Source organism: Mixophyes fleayi, chromosome 6 (assembly GCF_038048845.1).
Source record: "Mixophyes fleayi isolate aMixFle1 chromosome 6, aMixFle1.hap1, whole genome shotgun sequence".
Taxonomy (NCBI): Eukaryota; Metazoa; Chordata; class Amphibia; order Anura; family Limnodynastidae; genus Mixophyes; species Mixophyes fleayi.
The window spans coordinates 156,332,857-156,357,036 of NC_134407.1; the positions used below are offsets into that span (position 1 = coordinate 156,332,857).

General features: G+C 41.2%; 1 long non-coding RNA gene across 1 annotated transcript in view; it reads left to right on the plus strand.

The window, feature by feature from the left end:
- LOC142160434 (uncharacterized) overlaps positions 1-23,492 on the plus strand; it is a 44,389-nt gene extending 20,897 nt beyond the window's left edge. Inside the window, exon 4 of the long non-coding RNA XR_012693221.1 lies at positions 22,491-23,492. This is a non-coding gene — a long non-coding RNA (uncharacterized LOC142160434). The remainder of the gene's footprint in view (positions 1-22,490) is intronic.
- Positions 23,493-24,180: the final 688 nt, after the last annotated feature.

Here is a 24,180-nt window from a genome sequence, read left to right on the forward strand (position 1 = left end):
CAAGTAGTAATCATGCTGTGAGGCGTCCTAAATCTGATTACTTATTTTATCAGTAGTGTTTCAATTAGGCTGATAGAGCAAATTGAGTGGCAGATTATATTGTATTAATCATTAGTAAAGTAATTACTGAAGCCGTATAGTTATATTAAAGTTTGAATAAAATTGTAGTACATTATGTATAATTATATATATATATATATATATATATATATATATATATATATATATATATATATACACACACACATATTTATGTCATCTAATTAAAGCTTTAATATAAGTGTCAGGCTTCGATAATAACTTTAATAATGATTAATAAAATAGAGGGTCCTGCATGATTATTACACATTATATATATATATATATATATATATATATATATATATATATATATAGACACATAGATATGCACATATATACATAGCTACACACACATATATATAAATATAGATATATATAGTCAAAATTGGTGTTACGTTAACATTTTTATGTTAGTTTAAATGTGCGGTATCATTGCTAGTTTTAATGTGCATTTTCAATGGTATTTTTTAATTTGCGGTACCATTGCTAGTTTTAATGTGCATTATAAATTTTATTTTTAAAGTGCGGTATCATTGCAAGTTTTAGTGCACGTTATCAATGGTATTTTTAATGTGTGATATCATTGCTAGTTTTAATGTGTGGTGTCAATACCCATTTTAATGTGGTGTTTTGATGATTGTTTTAATGTACAGTATTTAATTTGTGGAAACAATGATTTTTCTTATGCAGACAACCTAGGTGAGCCCTCTGGGAGAGCTGTAAGTGTCATGCTGTGGGCTGTAGGTGATGTAATGCAGGATGTGTCACTATGCCCTTAATTTTAGATCTTAGGGGCCCCCCTGTCTTAAGTGCCCCGGGCCCCCCGAAGCCTTAATCCAGCTCTGCTCAGCACAGAGACGCTCACACTACTTCAATATGGTGCACACAAGAAAGATCTGTGAGTTATTGCTCTCCATCACATTAACTCATTGGCATTGAGGAGCATTGTACAAACCACAAGTACACACCAGGATTTCATTTGTATCTCTAGCTTTCCAATAGGAGACAACTTCCCAGGATACCTTGACAAAAATCCAGGAAGTTAAGATTCAATCCCAAAACTAAAACAATCTTGGATATTGCTGAGTTGGAGTGGGAACCTTATATTCCCTCATATATGCATTTTATGTAGAGATGCTCAGGCTCAATTGCACGAGAACTGAACACTCCCGATGCGATTACCGGCTACGTACTTTTGCGCTCCCTCAGAATTGAAAACGAGGCAAAACGTCATTGTTACGTCGTCGGATCTCGCGAGTTTTAGATTCTTTAAGTACTGCCCTCCAACGCCATTTCACAGAGGCACACAGAAGGGATAGCACAGTTCATGGCAGTCTCTAGTGCAGTTGGGCAGCCTCATAGGTAAAAAGAAAGAGGAGGGGTAGCAGTGTTCTTCAAAGTCTCCAGTGACATTCAGGAGAGCTCTATTGCTCCATTGCTAATTGTCATTGCTGAAATAGAAATAATAGGTCTGGCAGGCTTGATCTTCTAAATCTGCAGTCACATTGTACTGTGTTATATAGGTAACACACAAAGAGGAGAGCTCCATTCTCCATTGCTAATTGTCATTGCTGAAATAGAAATAATAGGGCTGGCAGGCTTGGTCTTCTAAATCACATTGTACTGTGTTATCATCATCAACACCATTTATTTATATAGCGCCACTGATTCCGTACAGATGTACAGAGAACTCATTCACATCTGTCCCTGCCCCACTGGAGCTCACAGTCTAAATTCCCTGGTATAGACACACACTCACACACACAGACAGAGAGGGAGACAGACAGACAGGTACAGACTAGGGTCAATTTTGATAGTAGCCAATTAACCTACTAGTATGTTTTTAGAGTGTGGGAGGAAACCGGAGCACCCGGAGGAAACCCACGCAAACACAGGGAGAACATACAAACTCCACACAGATAAGGCCATGGTCGGGAATTGAACTCATGACCCCAGTGCTGTGAGGCAGAAGTGCTACCACTACGCCACTGTGCTGCCCCTATAACACACAAAGAGGACCATAGCTCACTCAGAAACAGAGAGGTGGCAGGGTTCAGTGCTGAAACAGAAATTGTAATAATAGGGCTGTCAGTGTTCTTAAAAGTCTCCAGTGACATTTTACTGTGCCATAGCTCATACAGAGACAGGAGGGCTGGCATTGTTCTTATCACTCTCTAGTCTCAGTCATGATGATACTAATCCCTCTTTCTCATATGCTAAATTCTATGTTTAAGTGCATAGTGGTTTTAAATCAGGGAAACAAAAATTTAAATAAAAAGCTTGCACCTTTTTAAATAAAAAAAATACCTCTCTAATAAAGATGAAAATATACTGTAGAAAAACATGATATTGCCAACATGCCATTCTACCCAAATATTACCAAGCATACCAGCATCAGCTAGCTCCCTTCTCTCAGCTAGATCTCAGCACCTGCAATCTGTCAGCATATTCACCCTCATCCGTGTGTATAGCATCCTCAAACAATACTAATTCATCCCTGCTGGAATCCACCATCACAGAAGTCTCTGTACTTTGATTTAATTGCCGGTAATGGCCTTCACCGTCTAATTTGTAGTTCATTTTACTGCAGAGCTGTCACAATTTTTGGGCAATTCTCTTAGACAGACCAAATGTCAAAATGTTGTGCAGACTCATCTGCATCACCACTGGGTGTCTTCGGAAAGCTAAGTTTTTTCCTAGCAGCAACTTCCACAGAAACTGAAGGAGGAGATGTCATTGTGTCATGTACCACTTGAGCTGGCAGCTTGATGACCAGGAGCTCATTGCATCTCTTGAGATCTGCGTCAGTTGGAAAGAAAGAGAAGACATAGCTCTTAAACCTAGGATCAAGCACAGTTGCCAAAATGTAATGATCTGTTTTCAAGATATTGATAACTTTTGGATCCTGGTGAAGCGAATAAAGTACTTAATCTACAAGTCCAACATAATTAGCGGAATTGCTTTGTTTCATTTCCTCCTACAATTTATCTTGCTGCTTTTCAAAATGTCTAATTAGGGGAATCACTTGACTCAAGCTTACAGTGTCCGCACTCTCTTAACAGGTGACTACTTTGAGTGGTTTCAGCACCTTACACAACACGAAAAGTATTCTCCACTGCACTGGACTAAAGTACATTCCCCCTAAATTCTATACTTCTGGCAGCTGCTGCATTCTCCTACATGCTGTTGCAGAATCCTGAAAATGCCTCTAATATTTCGGGACACAGACAGCATCTCCTGCATGTCATTGTCATTTTTTTTTAAAAAGTTCTGTACCACCAAGTGGATTGTATGAGCAAAACAGAGAATGTGATGGACTTCCCCCCACTGTAATGCTCTAACAATATTGGTGGCGTTAAAAGAAGAGATTTTCTATCGCACAGATTAAAGGGAACTCCTTCTTTCCTATACGTTTCTAGAGTCCTCTTAATAAGTGGAATAAGGGGTGCTACCAAAAACCTATGTATATATACATTAAAAAAAAGAAAGCGTTAGAAGTTTTTTTCTTTTTTCAAAAAGTAGGTGCACTAAGTTCCCTATTTCCTTAATGATTAAATTATTTATTCAACATCAGAAAGGAGAAAGGGTAATAAAATATAGTAATAGACAATATACATTACTGTTAAAGAGCTCCACAGTTAGTGATTAATCTGGAGGGAGAAACTGACTAAATGAATATAGAGATCATTAACATAATATGTACTATTAAATATGGAAAAACGGAATGTTGTCTCATCAATGAACTTCAACTGCAACTAATCCCTGTCCTATAAGGCTATTTAGGAGTTTATTAGTGTGCTTCCAGTGATTTTATCACACTGTATTTTCACTCACAAATCACAAAACACTTATATATTTCTCTATTTTTAACTCAATGTTTTTTAACATAAACTAATAAAATATAATAATAATAATAATATTAATAATTAGTCTCTTAGTGAAGCAGATGATACAGAGTAGCCTGCCTCTGAAAAATGTGACATTCTTGGAAACATGCTGCTGCTGTTCCTGCTGGTGAAGGCGAATCACCAATCCAGTGGGCTGTCACAATCACATAATCTTTAATTTGCCCAGTTGCGCTTGTCCACATATCTGTGGTTAAGTGTACAGTGGATAGAATGGCATTTTGTAGCTCAATAATTACATTTTTACGAACCTTCTGGTAGAATTGGGGGAATAGCTCTTCTAGTAAAATGGTGTCGTGATGGAATTTGGTAACGGGGACAGAAGACCTCAAGTAACTGTCTAAAACCAGCTGCATTAATAGTGGATATTGGACACAGATCTAATACTAGCATAGTCGCCATGATGTCTGTGATCCGCTTTACAACTGGGTGACAGCTTTCATACTTGCTTCCTCTTGCAAAGGATTGTTTAATAGTCAATTGTTGTAAACTACTAGTAGACTTCTTCTTGGTCTGCTTCTGGGTTGAAGATCCACTCCCAGCAGTAGAAGCAGCAGCAGTGGGCCTAACGCTCAAGGATTCTTCTGAGGAGTTCTGGGTAGGGGAGGAGTCATCTCGCCTTAGAAACTTGGATGCAGGACTAACTCTGATCACTTGTGAGGATATTGATGATGAAGGTGTTGGGGGTGTAGATTGCAGGTGCTGGGATCTAGCTGAGAGAAGGGAGATAGCTGATGCTGGACTGCTTGTTGTTATTTTTTAGCATAAGTTTCTGATTCTCACAAAAACTTTCCATGAACTCGCTTCAAATGGCGTAACATGGATGAGGTTACTACAGGGGTAGGCAACCTGCGGCTCTCCAGGTGTTGTGAAACTACAAATCCCAGCATGCCTTGCCACCTATCTGCTGGTTATCTACTGGCAAAGCATGCTGGGACTTGTAGTTTCACAACACCTGGAGAGCCGCAGGTTGCCTACCCCTGGGTTACTAGATGGTTAAGGTCCCTACCTCTACTGACTGTGGCTTTACAATGCTACAAATGGCTAGACAACTGTTGTCAGGATTTGGGTAAAAATAATTCCACACACAAGAGGTGGATTTTTTGGTATTATGCCCAGGCATGACAAGGTCCTTCTTTTTATCACTGGCAATAACTGCTGCAGTCTTTGTTTGAAAGTATGTGAAGATAATATTGTCACCTGTGAGGTGGTCAAAATTGACTGCAAATGAATTGAAATTAGTGTTATTGAGGTTAATAATAGTGTAGGTGCAAAAAAAAAAAGCAAAATTATTAGGGATGAGCGCACTCGGATTTATGAAATCCGAGCAAACCCGAACGTTGCGGATCCGAGTCGGATCCGAGACAGATCCGGGTATTGGCGCCAAATTCAAATCTGAAACTGAGGCTCTGACTCATAATCCCGTTGTCGGATCTCGCGATACTCGGATCCTATAAATTCCCCGCTAGTCGCCGCCATCTTCACTCGGGCATTGATCAGGGTAGAGGGAGGGTGTGTTAGGTGGTCCTCTGTCCTGGTAGATCTCGTGCTGTGCTGTTTAGTTCTGTGCTGTGCTGTTTAGTTCTGTGCTGTGCTGTGCTGTGCTGTGCTGTGCTGTGCTGTGCTGTGTTCTGCAGTATCAGTCCAGTGGTGCTGTGTGCTGTGCTCTGTCCTTCTGAGGTCAGTGGTGCTGCTGGGTCCTGTGCTGTGTCCTGTTCAGTCCAGTGGTGCTGTGTCCTGTGCTCTGTGCTTCTAAGGGCATAGTTATTTCCCCAATATTCCCCTGTGTTTAAAAAAATAAAAAAAAGTTTTTTAAAAAAATACCAAAAACTACTTTAATTTTTTTTAATTACCACAAAATTTGCACAACCAATCCTGCAGTATAAGCCCATTGGTACTGCAATATTACCAAGTTCACACATTCAGCAGTAAAAGTCCAGTGGTACTGCAATATTACAAAGTTTACACATTCTGCAGTATCAGTCCAGTGGTGCTGTGTCCTGTGCTCTGTCCTGCTGAGTTCCGTAGTGCTGCTGGGTCCTGTGCCGTGTCCTGTTCAGTCCAGTGGTGCTGTGTCCTGTGCTCTGTGCTTCTAAGGGCATAGTTATTTCCCCATTATTCCCAAGTTTTTAAAAAATAAAAAAAAAGTAAAAAAAAAAAAAAAAAAAATATATAATAATTATAACCAAATTTGCAAAACCAATCCAGCAGTATAAGTCCATTGGTACTGCAATATTACAAAGTTCACACATTCTGCAGTATCAGTCCAGTGGTGCTGTGTCCTGTGCTCTGTCCTGCTGAGTTCCGTAGTGCTGCTGGGTCCTGTGCCGTGTCCTGTTCAGTCCAGTGGTGCTGTGTCCTGTGCTCTGTGCTTCTAAGGACATAGTTATTTCCCCATTATTCCCAAGTTTTTAAAAAATAAAAAAAAAGTAAAAAAAAATAAAAAATTTAAAAAAAAAAAAAATATATAATAATTATAACCAAATTTGCAAAACCAATCCAGCAGTATAAGTCCATTGGTACTGCAATATTACAAAGTTCACACATTCTGCAGTATCAGTCCAGTGGTGCTGTGTCCTGTGCTCTGTCCTGCTGAGTTCCGTAGTGCTGCTGGGTCCTGTGCCGTGTCCTGTTCAGTCCAGTGGTGCTGTGTCCTGTGCTCTGTGCTTCTAAGGGCATAGTTATTTCCCCATTATTCCCAAGTTTTTTAAAAATAAAAAAAAATAAAAAATTTAAAAAAAAAAAAATATATAATAATTATAACCAAATTTGCAAAACCAATACAGCAGTATAAGTCCATTGGTACTGCAATATTACCAAGTTCACACATTCTGCAGTATCTTGTGCTACATATAATGGAGACCAAAAATTTGGAGGATAAAGTAGGGAAAGATCAAGACCCACTTCCTCCTAATGCTGAAGCTGCTGCCACTAGTCATGACATAGACGATGAAATGCCATCAACGTCGTCTTCCAAGCCCGATGCCCAATCTCGTAGTACCGGGCATGTAAAATCCAAAAAGCCCAAGTTAAGAAAAAGTAGCAAAAAGAGAAACTTAAAATCATCTGAGGAGAAACGTAAAGTTGCCAATATGCCATTTACGACACGGAGTGGCAAGGAACGGCTTAGGCCCTGGCCCGTGTTCATGACTAGTGGTTCAGCTTCACCCACGGATCTTAGCCCTCCTCCTCCTCCCCCCCCCTACAAAAAATTGAAGAGAGTTATGCTGTCAGCAACAAAACAGCAAACAACTCTGCCTTCTAAAGAGAAATTATCACAAATGCACAAGGCGAGTCCAAGGATGTTGGTGGTTGTCAAGCCTGACCTTCCCATCACTGTACGGGAAGAAGTGGCTCGGGAGGAGGCTATTGATGATGTAGCTGGCGCTGTGGAGGAACTTGATGATGAGGATGGTGATGTGGTTATTGTAAATGAGGCACCAGGGGGGGAAACAGCTGATGTCCATGGGATGAAAAAGCCCATCGTCATGCCTGGTCAGAAGACCAAAAAATGCACCTCTTCGGTCTGGAGTTATTTTTATCCAAATCCAGACAACCAATGTATGGCCATATGTAGCTTATGTAAAGCTCAAATAAGCAGGGGTAAGGATCTTGCCCACCTAGGAACATCCTCCCTTATACGTCACCTGAATAACCTTCATAGTTCAGTGGTTAGTTCAGGAACTGGGGCTAGGACCCTCATCGGTACAGGGACACCTAAATCCCGTGGTCCAGTTGGATACACACCAGCAACACCCTCCTCGTCAACTTCCTCCACAATCTCCATCAGATTCAGTCCTGCAGCCCAAGTCAGCAGCCAGACTGAGTCCTCCTCAATACGGGATTCATCCGAGGAATCCTGCAGCGGTACGCCTACTACTGCCACTGCTGCTGTTGCTGCTGTTAGTCGGTCAACTTCCCAGAGGGGAAGTCGTAAGACCGCTAAGTCTTTCACAAAACAATTGACCATCCAACAGTCGTTTGCCATGACCACAAAATACGATAGTAGTCACCCTATTGCAAAGCGTATAACTGCGGCTGTAACTGCAATGTTGGTGTTAGACGTGCGCCCGGTGTCCGCCATCAGTGGAGTGGGATTTAGAGGGTTGATGGAGGTATTGTGTCCCCGGTACCAAATCCCCTCGAGATTCCACTTCACTAGGCAGGCGATACCAAAAATGTACAGAGAAGTACGATCAAGTGTCCTCAGTGCTCTTAAAAATGCGGTTGTACCCACTGTCCACTTAACCACGGACATGTGGACAAGTGGTTCTGGGCAAACGAAGGACTATATGACTGTGACAGCCCACTGGGTAGATGCATCCCCTTCCGCAGCAACAGCAACAGCTGCATCAGTAGCAGCATCTACAAAATGGCTGCTCATGCAAAGGCAGGCAACATTGTGCATTACAGGCTTTAATAAGAGGCACAACGCTGACAACATATTAGAGAAAATGAGGGAAATTATCTCCCAGTGGCTTACCCCACTTAGACTCTCATGGGGATTTGTGGTGTCAGACAATGCCAGTAACATTGTGCGGGCATTAAATATGGGCAATTTCCAGCACGTCCCATGTTTTGCCCACACCATTAATTTGGTGGTGCAGCATTACCTCAAGAGTGACAGGGGTGTGCAGGAGATGCTTGCGGTGGCGCGCAAAATTGCTGGACACTTTCGGCATTCAGCCAGTGCCTACCGCAGACTAGAGGCACATCAAAAAAGCATGAACCTGCCCTGCCATCACCTCAAACAAGAGGTTGTGACGCGCTGGAACTCCACCCTCTATATGCTGCAGAGGATGGAGGAGCAGCAAAAGGCCATTCAGGCCTACACAGCCACCTACGACATAGGCAAAGGAGTGGGGATGCGCCTCAGTCAAGCGCAGTGGAGACCGATTTCCGTGTTGTGCAAGGTTCTGCAGCCATTTGAACTTGCCACACGAGAAGTCAGTTCCGACACTGCCAGCTTGAGTCAGGTCATTCCCCTGATCAGGCTGTTGCAGAAGCAGCTGGAGAAAGTGAGGGAGGAGCTGGTAAGCCATTGCGATTACACCAAGCATGTAGCTCTTGTGAATGTAGCCCTTCGTACGCTTTGCCAGGATCCGAGGGTGGTCACTCTTTTAAAGTCAGAGGAATACATTCTGGCCACCGTGCTCGATCCTCGGTTTAAAGCGTATGTTGTGTCTCTGTTTCCGGCGGACACAAGTCTACAGCGGTGCAAAGACCTGCTGGTCAGGAGATTGTCCTCTGAAGAGGACCGTGACATCCCAACAGCTCCACCCTCATTTTCTTCCACATCTATGGCTGCGAGGAAAAAGCTCAGTTTTCCCAAAAGAGGCACTGGCGGGGATGCTGATAACATCTGGTCCGGACTGAAGGACCTGCCAACCATTGCAGACATGTCTACTCTCGCTGCATTGGATGCTGTCACAATAGAAAAAATTGTGGATGATTACTTTGCTGACACCATCCAAGTAGACATGTCAGACAGTCCATATTGTTACTGGCAGGAAAAAAAGGCAGTTTGGAAGCCCCTGTACAAACTGGCTCTATTTTACCTGAGTTGTCCCCCCTCCAGTGTGTACTCGGAAAGAGTTTTTAGTGCAGCGGGGAACCTGGTCAGTGAGCGGCGAAGGAGGTTGCTTCCTCACAACGTTGAAAAAATGATGTTTATAAAAATGAATAATCAATTCCTCAATGAAGTACAGCACTGCCCTCCAGATACTACAGAGTAGAGATGGGCGGGTCCGGTTCTCCGAGAACCGAACCCACCCGAACTTTGGGTATCCGAGTACCGAGCTGAGCAGCTCGGTACTCTCCCGCCCATTCCGAATCCAAATCGAGGCCGAACGTCATTGTGACGTCGTCGGATCTCGGGACTCGGTTCTCGCGATACTTCAACTTTATAAATACACGCCTCCACAGCAATCCATCGCCATTTGACAGAGGGAGAGAGCAGGGTGTAGTCATAGGCTAATTAGAGCAGGGACAGAGAATACCATATTGTTCTTGCAATTGCTCTAACCAAAATCGCTAGTGCAGAGAGGAGGATAGAGGTTTATTATTTTTTCTTCATATTTGGCACTCCCCAGCGCTTTTGGGGTGTCCCCCATAATTGTGCATTAATATTTCTGGCTGTCAAAAGTCATATCTGTCAGCAGTATCTACTCAATAATTTGTAGCACACCTCAGTGTTTTTGGGGTGTCCCCCATAATTGTGCATTAATATTTCTGGCTGTCAAACTCAAAAGTCATATCTGTCAGCAGTATCTACTCAATAATTTTTAGCACTCCTCAGTGTTTTTAGGGGTGTCCTCCCTAATTGTGCATTAATATTTCTGGCTGTCAAAAGTCATATCTGTCAGCAGTATCTACTCAATAATTTTTAGCACTCCTCAGTGTTTTTGGGGTGTCCTCCCTAATTGTGCATTAATATTTCTGGCTGTCAAAAGTCATATCTGTCAGCAGTATCTACTCAATAATTTGTAGCACTCCTCAGTGTTTTTGGGGTGTCCTCCCTAATTGTGCATTAATATTTCTGGCTGTCAAAAGTCATATCTGTCAGCAGTATCTACTCAATAATTTTTAGCACTCCTCAGTGTTTTTGGGGTGTCCTCCCTAATTGTGCATTAATATTTCTGGCTGTCAAAAGTCATATCTGTCAGCAGTATCTACTCAATAATTTGTAGCACTCCTCAGTGTTTTTGGGGTGTCCTCCCTAATTGTGCATTAATATTTCTGGCTGTCAAAAGTCATATCTGTCAGCAGTATCTACTCAATAATTTTTAGCACTCCTCAGTGTTTTTGGGGTGTCCTCCCTAATTGTGCATTAATATTTCTGGCTGTCAAAAGTCATATCTGTCAGCAGTATCTACTCAATAATTTTTAGCACTCCTCAGTGTTTTTGGGGTGTCCTCCCTAATTGTGCATTAATATTTCTGGCTGTCAAAAGTCATATCTGTCAGCAGTATCTACTCAATAATTTGTAGCACTCCTCAGTGTTTTTGGGGTGTCCTCCCTAATTGTGCATTAATATTTCTGGCTGTCAAAAGTCATATCTGTCAGCAGTATCTACTCAATAATTTGTAGCACTCCTCAGTGTTTTTGGGGTGTCCTCCCTAATTGTGCATTAATATTTCTGGCTGTCAAAAGTCATATCTGTCAGCAGTATCTACTCAATAATTTGTAGCACTCCTCAGTGTTTTTGGGGTGTCCTCCCTAATTGTGCATTAATATTTCTGGCTGTCAAAAGTCATATCTGTCAGCAGTATCTACTCAATAATTTGTAGCACTCCTCAGTGTTTTTGGGGTGTCCTCCCTAATTGTGCATTAATATTTCTGGCTGTCAAAAGTCATATCTGTCAGCAGTATCTACTCAATAATTTGTAGCACTCCTCAGTGTTTTTGGGGTGTCCTCCCTAATTGTGCATTAATATTTCTGGCTGTCAAAAGTCATATCTGTCAGCAGTATCTACTCAATAATTTTTAGCACTCCTCAGTGTTTTTGGGGTGTCCTCCCTAATTGTGCATTAATATTTCTGGCTGTCAAAAGTCATATCTGTCAGCAGTATCTACTCAATAATTTGTAGCACTCCTCAGTGTTTTTGGGGTGTCCTCCCTAATTGTGCATTAATATTTCTGGCTGTCAAAAGTCATATCTGTCAGCAGTATCTACTCAATAATTTGTAGCACTCCTCAGTGTTTTTGGGGTGTCCTCCCTAATTGTGCATTAATATTTCTGGCTGTCAAAAGTCATATCTGTCAGCAGTATCTACTCAATAATTTGTAGCACTCCTCAGTGTTTTTGGGGTGTCCTCCCTAATTGTGCATTAATATTTCTGGCTGTCAAAAGTCATATCTGTCAGCAGTATCTACTCAATAATTTGTAGCACTCCTCAGTGTTTTTGGGGTGTCCTCCCTAATTGTGCATTAATATTTCTGGCTGTCAAAAGTCATATCTGTCAGCAGTATCTACTCAATAATTTGTAGCACTCCTCAGTGTTTTTGGGGTGTCCTCCCTAATTGTGCATTAATATTTCTGGCTGTCAAAAGTCATATCTGTCAGCAGTATCTACTCAATAATTTTTAGCACTCCTCAGTGTTTTTGGGGTGTCCTCCCTAATTGTGCATTAATATTTCTGGCTGTCAAAAGTCATATCTGTCAGCAGTATCTACTCAATAATTTTTAGCACTCCTCAGTGTTTTTGGGGTGTCCTCCCTAATTGTGCATTAATATTTCTGGCTGTCAAAAGTCATATCTGTCAGCAGTATCTACTCAATAATTTTTAGCACTCCTCAGTGGTTTGCGCTCAGAATGGATTCAAAGCAGTCCACATATGATCTAAATGAGCAACCAGGTTCTGTCACCAGTCCTGATGTTAGTGTTCCCAGTACGTCATCTGGCCAAGGCGATGTCAAACAACAGAGTGTTTTCAAATTAGTGCAAAAAACAAAAACCAAAAAAAAATTTACTGTATTGAAGCGAAAAAGAAGTGTAACTGAGCAAAAGTTAAGTGACGATAAAAAAAAAATTGCAAGCATGCCATTCTACACACGCAGTGGCAAAGAGAGAATGAGGCCTTCACCTTTGGCTATTAGTGGCAGATCCCAAAAAGTTACCCAGGCTACAATTGGTGCACAACTACTGTTACGCGTCAAAGCTGAGCTGCAAGATACCAGTGAGGCATTACAGGAGAATATTTGCTCTGATTCACAAATGACAACAATCCCTGTGGAGAGTCCATCCAACAGTGGGATGTCTAATCGTGAGCATTCTGCTGATGTGTGCCTTAATAGCCCGAGTGTAGCCGGTGATACCCAAATTGAGGATGCCACTTTGGAATTAGAAGAGGATGAGGGGGAGATTTGTGTAGGCGACGAGGGCGCTAATGAGGATGTTGATGAGGATGAGGTTGTTTGTGTAAGTCCTGCACCAGTGGCAGCAGTTCTGGCACGTGACAAGAAAAAGGCCATTGTCATGCCTGGGCATAAAACAAAAAAATCCACTTCTTATGTGTGGAATTATTTCTACCCAAATCCAGACAACAATTGTATAGCCATTTGTAGTGTATGTGAAGCCACAGTCAGTCGAGGGAGGGACCTTAACCATCTTGGAACCTCGTCTATGTTACGCCATTTAACGAGAGTTCATGGCAAAGTGTTGGGAAAAGCTGAAAGTTCTTCCCAAAAGAATACAAGCACTCCCTCATCAGCTAAGACCCTCCGCTCACCGACATACCGACGGCTACAAAATACACCCACCACACCATCCTCATCAATATCCTCAGTAGCGCTCGGAGTTAGCCCGGCATCCCACTTAAGGCTGGATGACTCCGGCACTATTATTGATTCCTCTGAAGAAAGCGTTAGTCCTGCTGCTGCTGTTGCTGCTGCTGGGGGTGAATCGTCATCCCAGAGGCAGGTGAATAAAATGAGCAGTCCTACATTTCAGCAATTAACTGTGAAACAATCATTTGCGAGGGGAAGCAAATATGACAGCAGTCACCCAGTCGCCAAGCGAATCACAGACGCCATGGCTGCAATGTTAGTGTTAGATCTGCGTCCAATCTCCACAATAAACGCAGCTGGTTTTTCACAGTTAATTGAGGTTTTGTGTCCGCGTTACAGAATTCCATCGCGACACCATTTCTCCCGTAAAGCTATTCCACAACTATACCAAAAAGTGTGTAAAAATGTAGAGATTGCGCTGAAAAATGCCATTCTGCCCACTGTTCACTTAACCACAGATATGTGGACAAGTGGAAGTGGCCAAACCAAAGACTATATGACTGTGACAGCCCACTGGGTTGGTCATTCACCTTCACCAGCAGGAACAGCAGCAGCATGTACACCACTACGTAACATTTGTCACAGGCAGGCCACTCTTTGTATCACCGGCTTCACTAACAGGCATACGGCTGACAATTTGTTACGCAAACTGAGAGATGTGATTGATGCATGGCTTATACCACTCGGACTCTCCCCAGGGTATGTCATTTCAGATAACGCCAACAATATAGTGCGAGCATTACAGCTGGGTGATTTCCAACATATTCCCTGTTTTGCTCACACCATCAACTTGGTGGTGCAGAGCTTCCTACGAAATAACCGTGAGGTGCAGGAGATGCTTTCGGTGGCCCGTAAAATTTCAGGCCATTTCAGGCATTCAGCCACAGCATGTAGGAGATTACAGCAGCTCCAAGAGCAGTTTAACTTGCCCTGCCACCAACTTAAGCAAGAGGTGGTAACTCGGTGGAATTCCACCCTGTACATGCTTCAGAGGATGGAGGAACAGCGCAAAGCCATCCAAGCATATTGCACAAGTCATGACATTGGGAAAGGAGGGGGGATGTATTTCACTCTTGCACAGTGGGGAATCCTTTCAGTGCTGTGCAAGGTGCTGAAACCATTTGAAGTTGTGACATGTGAGGTCAGTGCAGACTCTGCTAGTTTGAGCCAAGTCATTCCTTTAATTAGACTATTGGAAAAGCAGCTTGAGAAAATGAAGGAGGAGCTGAAAGCAAGCAATTCAGCAAAGTATGTTGGCCTTGTCGATCAAGTACTTAATTCGCTTCACAATGATCCTCGAGTTATTAAGATCTTGAACTCGGATCAGTACGTTTTGGCCACTGTGCTTGATCCAAGGTTTAAAACCTACATTGAGTCTTTACTTGTAAATGAGCGAGATGTGAACTTTTGCAAGGAGCTATTGCTCAGCAAGTTGGCCGCTGAACTGGGCCTCGGCTTGACGACGTGTCCTCCTTCACTTTCTCAAGCTGTTGCTCGTAAAAAATTAAATTTCCAAAAAAGAAGCAGGGAAGACACAGGGGGCAGACGAGAACAATTTAACATCTGGGCTGGTTTGAAGGATTTTTCAAAAAAAAGTGTCACTTTGCCCATAAGTCCATCCAATATGAGTATAAACATGCAAAGGATGGTGGAGGATTACTTTCAAGAGGTAGTTGATATGGAAATGTCAGACAGTCCCTTTCCTTACTGGGAAGAAAAGCAAGCCATTTGGAAACCCATGTACAAACTTGCTTTGCAATACCTAAGCTGCCCACCCTCCAGTGTGTACTCTGAACGAGTGTTCAGCACAGCAGGGAACTTAGTCAGTGATCGCCGTAGAAGGTTACTTCCCAAAAATGTGGAGAAAATGATGTTTATAAAAATGAACTACATCTTCCACGAGGAAGGCCTTCACCATCCAAGACATCCAAGCACTGACTGTTCTCTAATGGCGGATTCAAGCGGCGATGAATTGATAGTCTGTGATGATGACGTACACACTGATGAGGGTGAGGATGAAGCTGAAGATGATGCCGATAACATCTTTTTAAAACTTTCTATGTAAGTGTAGGGTGCAATCTACCCCCAAAGAGGAAAGGGACTTGTGGCATTTCCATATCACATACCATCTTGAAAGGCTGCTGTTAGGGCAATTTATCCTTAAGGGTAGGGTGTCATAGACAGAGTGACCCTAAACTGGCTTTGTCCATTTTTCATAATATTGTACAGTCTATAATGGCTGAATTTTTTAGTATTTTATACAAGTGGAGGGGGGCCTAGAGAGACAGAAACCAAACTGGCTTTCTCCATGTCAATTAATATTGTACAGTCTATAATGGCTGAATTTTTTGGTATTTTATACAAGTGGAGGGGGGCCTAGAGAGACAGAGTGACCCCAAACTGTCTTTCTCCATGTCAATTAATATTGTACAGTCTATAATGGCTGAATTTTTTAGTATTTTATACAAGTGGAGGGGGGCCTAGAGAGACAGAAACCAAACTGGCTTTCTCCATGTCAATTAATATTGTACAGTCTATAATGGCTGAATTTTTTGGTATTTTATACAAGTGGAGGGGGGCCTAGAGAGACAGAGTGACCCCAAACTGTCTTTCTCCATGTCAATTAATATTGTACAGTCTATAATGGCTGAATTTTTTAGTATTTTATACAAGTGGAGGGGGGCCTAGAGAGACAGAGTGACCCCAAACTGTCTTTCTCCATGTCAATTAATATTGTACAGTCTATAATGGCTGAATTTTTTAGTATTTTATACAAGTGGAGGGGGGCCTAGAGAGACAGAAACCAAACTGGCTTTCTCCATGTCAATTAATATTGTACAGTCTATAATGGCTGAATTTTTTGGTATTTTATACAAGTGGAGGGGGGCCTAGAGAGACAGAGTGACCCCAAACTGTCTTTCTCCATGTCAATTAATATTGTACAGTCTATAATGGCTGAATTTTTTAGTATTTTATACAAGTGGAGGGGGGGCTAGAGAGACAGAAACCAAACTGGCTTTCTCCATGTCAATTAATATTGTACAGTCTATAATGGCTGAATTTTTTGGTATTTTATACAAGTGGAGGGGGGCCTAGAGAGACAGAGTGACCCCAAACTGTCTTTCTCCATGTCAATTAATATTGTACAGTCTATAATGGCTGAATTTTTTAGTATTTTATACAAGTGGAGGGGGGCCTAGAGAGACAGAAACCAAACTGGCTTTCTCCATGTCAATTAATATTGTACAGTCTATAATGGCTGAATTTTTTGCTATTTTATACAAGTGGAGGGGGGCCTTGAGAGACAGAAAGCAAACTGGCTTTTTCCATTTCTTTACATATTTAACTATAAGTGTAGGGTGTAATATACATTCAAAGACGATGGCTGCATTGCCAATATGCATAGATGGAGAGGAAGACAATCTGTTTTGTGTGTAGAATAGGCCTACCAACGAAGAATTAAACTGTTTTTTTGGATGATTTATTACCTCAACAATTAGATTACTTGTCTCTAAAACAGTTGGAGCACTAAATTGGGTTAATTTAGGCCCAAAAACATGGATTTTCCCAAAAAATAGCAAAACAAAACCAAACAAAACCAAAACCAAAACCAAAACACGCAATGGCGGTTTTGCAAAACCAAAACCAAAACCAAAACACGACGGTAATCCAGATCCAAAACCGAATCCAAAACCAAAACACGGGGGTCAGTGACCATCTCTACTACAGAGGGACCTATGGTTGTGGAGTCCAGCGGGGACGAATTGATAATGTGTGATGAGGAGGAAGTACACACTGTAGGGGGAGAGGAATCAGAGGTTGAGGATGAGGACGACATCTTGCCTCAGTAGAGCCTGTTTAGTCTGTACAGGGAGAGATGAATAGCTTTTTTGGTGTGGGGGCCCAAACAAACCAATCATTTCAGCCAAAGTTGTTTGGTAGGCCCTGTCGCTGAAATGATTGGTTTGTTAAAGTGTGCATGTCCTATTTCAACAACATAAGGGTGGGTGTGAGGGCCCAAGGACAATTCCATCTTGGAACTTTTTTTTTGCATTATATGACCAATCAACAGTCGTTTGCCATGTTCAAAAAGTAAAACCAAATTTAAAAAAATTCAATAAATTAAACCAAAAGTAAAATGCCGTGTCATAATTTAAAACAAGAGGTATTGACGTGCTCTAAAACTACTGTATTGTTGTTTATATTTTATAAACACTACACTTGAAAGCTTGAGTCTTTCAATAAAAAAGTAACTGTCCATTGCACGAATATTTGCAACAGGGACAATTTTAGGGTTAAGAAAGTCAACTAATAACACTTCGACGCTGTCTGTCTTTATAAACACTACACTTGGAAGTTGGAGGAGGTATTGTGGCCCCTGCACCAAATTTACTACCGGGGCCACTCCACTGTGCAGTCCATATTTAGGTGTATCAGATATTAAACAACGGTGACAGTTGATGCCCAATTTTTTAATTATATTGTTGCCTCGGTACCAAATTGTGTACCGGGGCCACCACACTACGCAGTCCAGATACTTGTTTGGTGGAATTCAGACCAGTTGAGGGTTTTATTATTATATTGTGGGGACCAGTCTATCTATACCACACTACAACTCTATACCACTCTATTTAATACTTTAATTCTATTTAATACTTTAATTCTATTTCATACTTTAATTCTATTTAATACTTTAATTCTATTTCATACTTTAATTCTATTTAATACTTTAATTCTATTACTAATTACCATAAAGAGGAACTGCCGCTTCTATTTAATACTTTAATTCTATTAGTAGTTACCATAAAGAGGAACAAAATAAACCAATTTTACCAAAAGTATAATATGACTTAGACTTACAAACACTACACTTGAAAGATGGTGCCTTTAAATGAAAAAGTCAGTCTTCATTGCACGACTATGTGCAACAGGGACAGTTTTTTGGTTTACAAAGTCAACCAATAACACTTCGACCCTGTCTGTCTTTAACATACTTGATGGGATCTCAATGACGAATTGTCTGTACCATGTTTGGAGGAGGTATTGTGGCCCCGGTATCAAATTGGGTACCGGGGCCACCCCACTATGCAGTCCAGATACTTGTTTGGTGGAATTCTGACACGTGGAGGGTTTTTTAATTATATTGTGGCCTCGGTACCAAATTGTGTACCGGGGCCACCACACTACGCAGTCAAGATAGATAGATGCGTATCATAGATAAAGTACATTCAGTGGTGTGGGGCAAATTGAAAAATATTCAAAATGCACTGACATTATCAAAAACAAGAGGTTGTCACACGCTAAAACTCCAACATGTATATGATGGAGAGGATGGAGGAGCAGCCGTATGTGTAGTGTAATGCAGACCTGTTAAAGGTTTTTTATATATTTTATTGTGGTGCCCAGTGCTCACTCCTCTAGGCAGTCCAGGTACATTTATTGGTGCGATTCATAAAAGTTTAGGGTTTTTAATATATTGTGGTAACCCACTCCTCTACGCAGTCCAGGTACATTTATTGGTGCGATTCATAAAAGTTCAGGGTTTTTAATATATTGTGGTGACCCACTCCTCTACGCAGTCCAGGTACATTTATTGGTGCGATTCATAAAAGTTCAGGGTTTTTAATATATTGTGGTGACCCACTGCTCTACGCAGTCCAGGTACATTTATTGGTGCGATTCATAAAAGTTCAGGGTTTTTAATATATTGTGGTGACCCACTCCTCTACGCAGTCCAGGTACATTTATTGGTGCGAATCAAACAGGTTGATGGTTTTCTTATTATATATATTGTGGTGACCCACTCCTCTACGCAGTCCAGGTACATTTATTGGTGCGATTCATAAAAGTTCAGGGTTTTTAATATATTGTGGTGACCCACTCCTCTACGCAGTCCAGGTACATTTATTGGTGCGAATCAAACAAGTTGATGGTTTTCTTATTATATATATTGTGGTGACCCACTCCTCTACGCAGTCCAGGTACATTTATTGGTGCGATTCATAAAAGTTCAGGGTTTTTAATATATTGTGGTGACCCACTCCTCTACGCAGTCCAGGTACATTTATTGGTGCGATTCATAAAAGTTCAGGGTTTTTAATATATTGTGGTGACCCACTCCTCTACGCAGTCCAGGTACATTTATTGGTGCGAATCAAACAAGTTGATGGTTTTCTTATTATATATATTGTGGTGACCCACTCCTCTACGCAGTCCAGGTACATTTATTGGTGCGATTCATAAAAGTTCAGGGTTTTTAATATATTGTGGTGACCCACTCCTCTACGCAGTCCAGGTACATTTATTGGTGCGAATCAAACAAGTTGATGGTTTTCTTATTATATATATTGTGGTGACCCACTCTTCTACGCAGTCCAGGTACATTTATTGGTGCGATTCATAAAAGTTCAGGGTTTTTAATATATATTGTGGTGACCCACTCCTCTAGGCAGTCCAGGTACATTTATTGGTGCGATTCATAAAAGTTCAGGGTTTTTAATATATATTGTGGTGACCCACTCCTCTACGCAGTCCAGGTACATTTATTGGTGCGATTCATAAAAGTTCAGGGTTTTTAATATATATTGTGGTGACCCACTCCTCTACGCAGTCCAGAAAGATACCTTGTTGCAACGTTTTGGACTAATAACTATATTGTGAGGTGTTCAGAATACACTGTAAATTAGTGGAAATGCTTGTTATTGAATGTTATTGAGGTTAATAATAGCCTAGGAGTGAAAATAAGCCCAAAAACTTGATTTTTAAACTTTTTATGTTTTTTTCAAAAAAAATCCGAATCCAAAACCTTAAATCCGAACCGACACCTTTCGTCAAGTGTTTTGCGAGACAAATCCGAACCCCAAAAATAACGAAAATCCGGATCCAAAACACAAAACACGAGACCTCAAAAGTCGCCGGTGCACATCCCTAAAAATTATGTGATTTTAGAAAAAAATAGGGATTTTAAGAAAATATAGGGATCCAAAACCAGAACCAAGACCAAAACATGCAAGGGCGGTTTTACCAAAACACAAAGTTAATCCAGAGCCAAAACCAAAACCAGAACACGGGGGTCAGTGAACATCTCTAATTTTATGAATGATAAGTTTCCATGTTTTTTTTTGCTCAAGGTAACTTAAAATAAATCCATTTGAAAAAGTTTGAAAGAAATATTTCAGACATGTTATTTTTTTCCAGTCAGTAAAACAGAGGTAATATATGATGATGTACTATAGAATTTAAAATATTAAAAAGTCAGTGTTAGGAGGTCAAGTATTAAATAATGACATTTGGGAAAGGAATGTTATATACATTAAAAGAGGTAATCAATGAATCACAGCTCTGGTATTTACATAATTCAATGAGATGATTGAGTTTCTGTTTTCTGCACACAGTTTCCTGGCATTTGTTTACACAGCAATACTACAAAAAGCTGTTAAATGCCATTTAATTCCTTGGAGGCTTGTAATGGCAATGGAGGCATTGATTTTATTGATGTCTTCAGTGTGATTGGCCTGTGACAATTGTCTCCATACCAAATAAAACTTTGGACCCCTATTAAACCCATTGGCCCTTTTGTGCCCCAAATGATGTCGCTGGTTCCTAATAAAATAATATTTAGCATTCCAAAAATGTGCATCCATCGTGTGTAGGTGAGATGAACTAATACTTTAAAGGCTGCTGTCACATGTTCAAGAGCGTGTGTGTGCTACCTTGAAATCTGTCCAATTTCATTGTGTGTGTACAAGACTTCCTGTGTTCACACATGATGGACATTTCTGCAAGGTGGAAGACAACATTGTCTTTCAGTATGCACATTATTTTGCAGCTGCCATGTGTACCACATAACAGCACTATGCAAATTTATAGAAATACTTGTACATTCCCTCTCTATATGCTGGTGCATTCTGCTATTGGGAGGGGGTCACAGTCTAGGACATTGTGCTATTGAGAGATCACAAGCTGATGTATTATTTGAGCTGGTGCATTATGATGTTGAGGGTATCACAGTCTGGAGTATTGTGTTACGGGGACAGATTGGTATTGTGAACTATGGGGGACCAGAGGCTGGTGCCTTATTCTACAAAGGTGGCCAAAGGGGTTGGGCAGGGCCGCCATCAGGGGGGTACGGGGGGTACTGTTGTACTGGGCCCGGGCTCACCAGGGGGCCCGGTACAACAGCTTAGCACAGACTTACCTGGGGCCCGCAGCTGGTCTCTGCCTGTGACAGATCACATGATCGCAGGGGGAATGATTCCTCCACCCCTGCGATCGGATCCTGGTGCCTGGCTGTCACGGTGACAGCCAGGCTGAAGACAGAATAGCGGAGACCAGCGGCGGGCCCCAGGTAAGTATGTGTTTCTCATGGGGTGGGTGCTCATGGGGGGGGGGCCGGGTGGCACGGGGGCCCGTACTGGGCCCGATTTTTTTCTGAAGGCGGCCCTGGGGTTGGGTACTGTGTCCCAATGCTTGGGATACCGACACCCAGTATACCTGCAAAAAAACCACGAACACTTCAATAACGATATAATTAAAATGTACACTTACCTTTACAGCGACGGCGGAGATTACCAAAAGTACTGGTATCCGACTGTTGATAATTCATAAGATGCTGGATGCTGGCGCCTGATATTGACGTCATGTAAGTTCCCAATGTTCGGCGCACCTGTACCCTAACCCTAACCTTAACATACCTCTTTATATAGATGTCACCGTCTTCAGTGACATCAAAATAAAGCGCTGGCATCCAGCATCTTCGGATTTAGCAATGGTCGCATAGCAGTATTTTCAGTAACTTCCACCATCGCTATAAAGGTAAGTGTACATTTTAATTATGTCGTTATTGAAGTGTTTGTGGTGATTTTTTTGTCGGTATACTTGGTGTTGGTATCCCAAGCATTGGGATACTGAATACCACCGGGCCCAAGCTGGTTCCAATATGGGGTAGCACTAGTTTGTGCAAATATCTGTATGTGGCCACATATTGGTATAATTTTTTTTAGAATTTAATCAGTGTAGTATCTAATGTATTAAATTATGCTGGCCATCATTAGATATGAGACAGATTCCTTTTAATTTGCATCTCCTGAAATTGTACCTAAAAACACTTTTTTTCATATACCTATCGACTTGCCCTAATTTTTAAGATACAACTTCATTGAATTCATGTCCCAATGGCTTTTTCTTGTTTCTTAGAGTATCCTTCTTCTCTTGCAGATAGAGAGTCCTTATGGACACACAGCAGAATTGGGTCATTCACCTGATGTCACAAAATTCAAACTCCAAAAGTATATCTGTAATATATCTGTGCAAAGATTGCAAACCTGGAATACATCACAAAGAAAGAATGACAAACTGTCACAAAGTATGGATGGGAAAATTATTTACTTCATAAAAAAAATGTAGTCACAAATAAATTATTCCATTGGTATATGTATGGAGACCCTGTTTCACTTGCTGTCTTTCAGGTTGACTCATGCATCCATGCATCCTAGAATCTTCTCAGCATTGCTTTTCATCACTTATCAGAGAGATCCAAATTAATTTCTTACATTGTATTCTATTTCTAGTTTCTTCAAACCTAAAAAGAAAACTAAGAGGGACAGAAAGAGGGGAAAACTACTTAGGCACAAAGCTAAAAATAAAGAAATAAGTATGGAAGGAATGTATAATCTTTGTACCCACACAATAACCACCAATCAGATTAAAGTGCTTAATAAAGGTCTGAAGTTCGCCCCAAACACAGGGGCAAATAAATTCAATGCCTATATTGACCTGCACAACTTTGTTCGAAAACTGACCTTTAAGAAGTATTTCCCTAATGTTCAAGACACCAGTGCCCAGGAAGATAGATTTCAATACACCAACCTGAAACCGAAATCTACATTTTACCCTAGTCAACTCAAGGGCCCCTGCATAGAGACAATTCAAAGGATGGTGGAGGAAAAAATAGATCAACTTGACTTAAGAGGCCTTATAGAGTGAAACCAAATCTTGGTAAGGAGGAAGGGAAGCTCCCCTCGAATTAAGCGGCAATAAGCAAATCGTCAATAAGCCCGCAGATAAAGGGGGCGGTATAGTGGTCATGGAGAAAGGAAAATATTTACAAGAAGCATGTAGATTGCTTGGAGAGAATGATATGTATGAACCATTGAGGGAGGACCCCACTAATATGTATAATAAATTACTACTCAACCTTCTTAACAAAGGTAAGGAGGAAGGCATCATTTACAAAAAAGAACATGAATTTTTGCACATTCAAAATTTTACTTTCTCCCCAAAGTCCACAAGTCGCTCACTAACCGGGTGGGGTACAGTTTAACGGTGCGTAAAATTCCAACACCAAGGACACCTACAAGGAAAATCCGAATGAATGAAAAACCGATTTGAATATAACCAGACTTACCTCCAAAGCGATGCTGTACATCTTCGCTCACAGCAGCATGCTCCCCGCAAGCTATTCCGAATACACAAATGTCCGGTACAACACTTTGAAGTTATTGCGACCTAAATCAGTCTTAATTCAAATCGGTACTTTCGGATTTTCCTTGTAGGTGTCCTCGGTGTCGGAATGGTGGTAATCGTGAAAACGATTACCACCACACTAACCCATTGGTGAGACCATTAGTGTCAGGCATAGGATACTTAACAACCAATTTGTCCGAATACATCAATACATTCCTGCAACCATTAGTAGTCAACCAGAGGAGCTACTTAAGGGACACCACACAAGTATTGAATATATTAGACAGTATAGAATGGAAAGAAGGTTACATTATGATGACGAGTGATGTCACATCACTATACATGGCAATCCAGCATGACCAGGGATGCTCCCATATTACCAACATATTAAAAACTGCATTATCACTCAAACACGAGCAAATCCACTTCCTGGTAGAAGCCA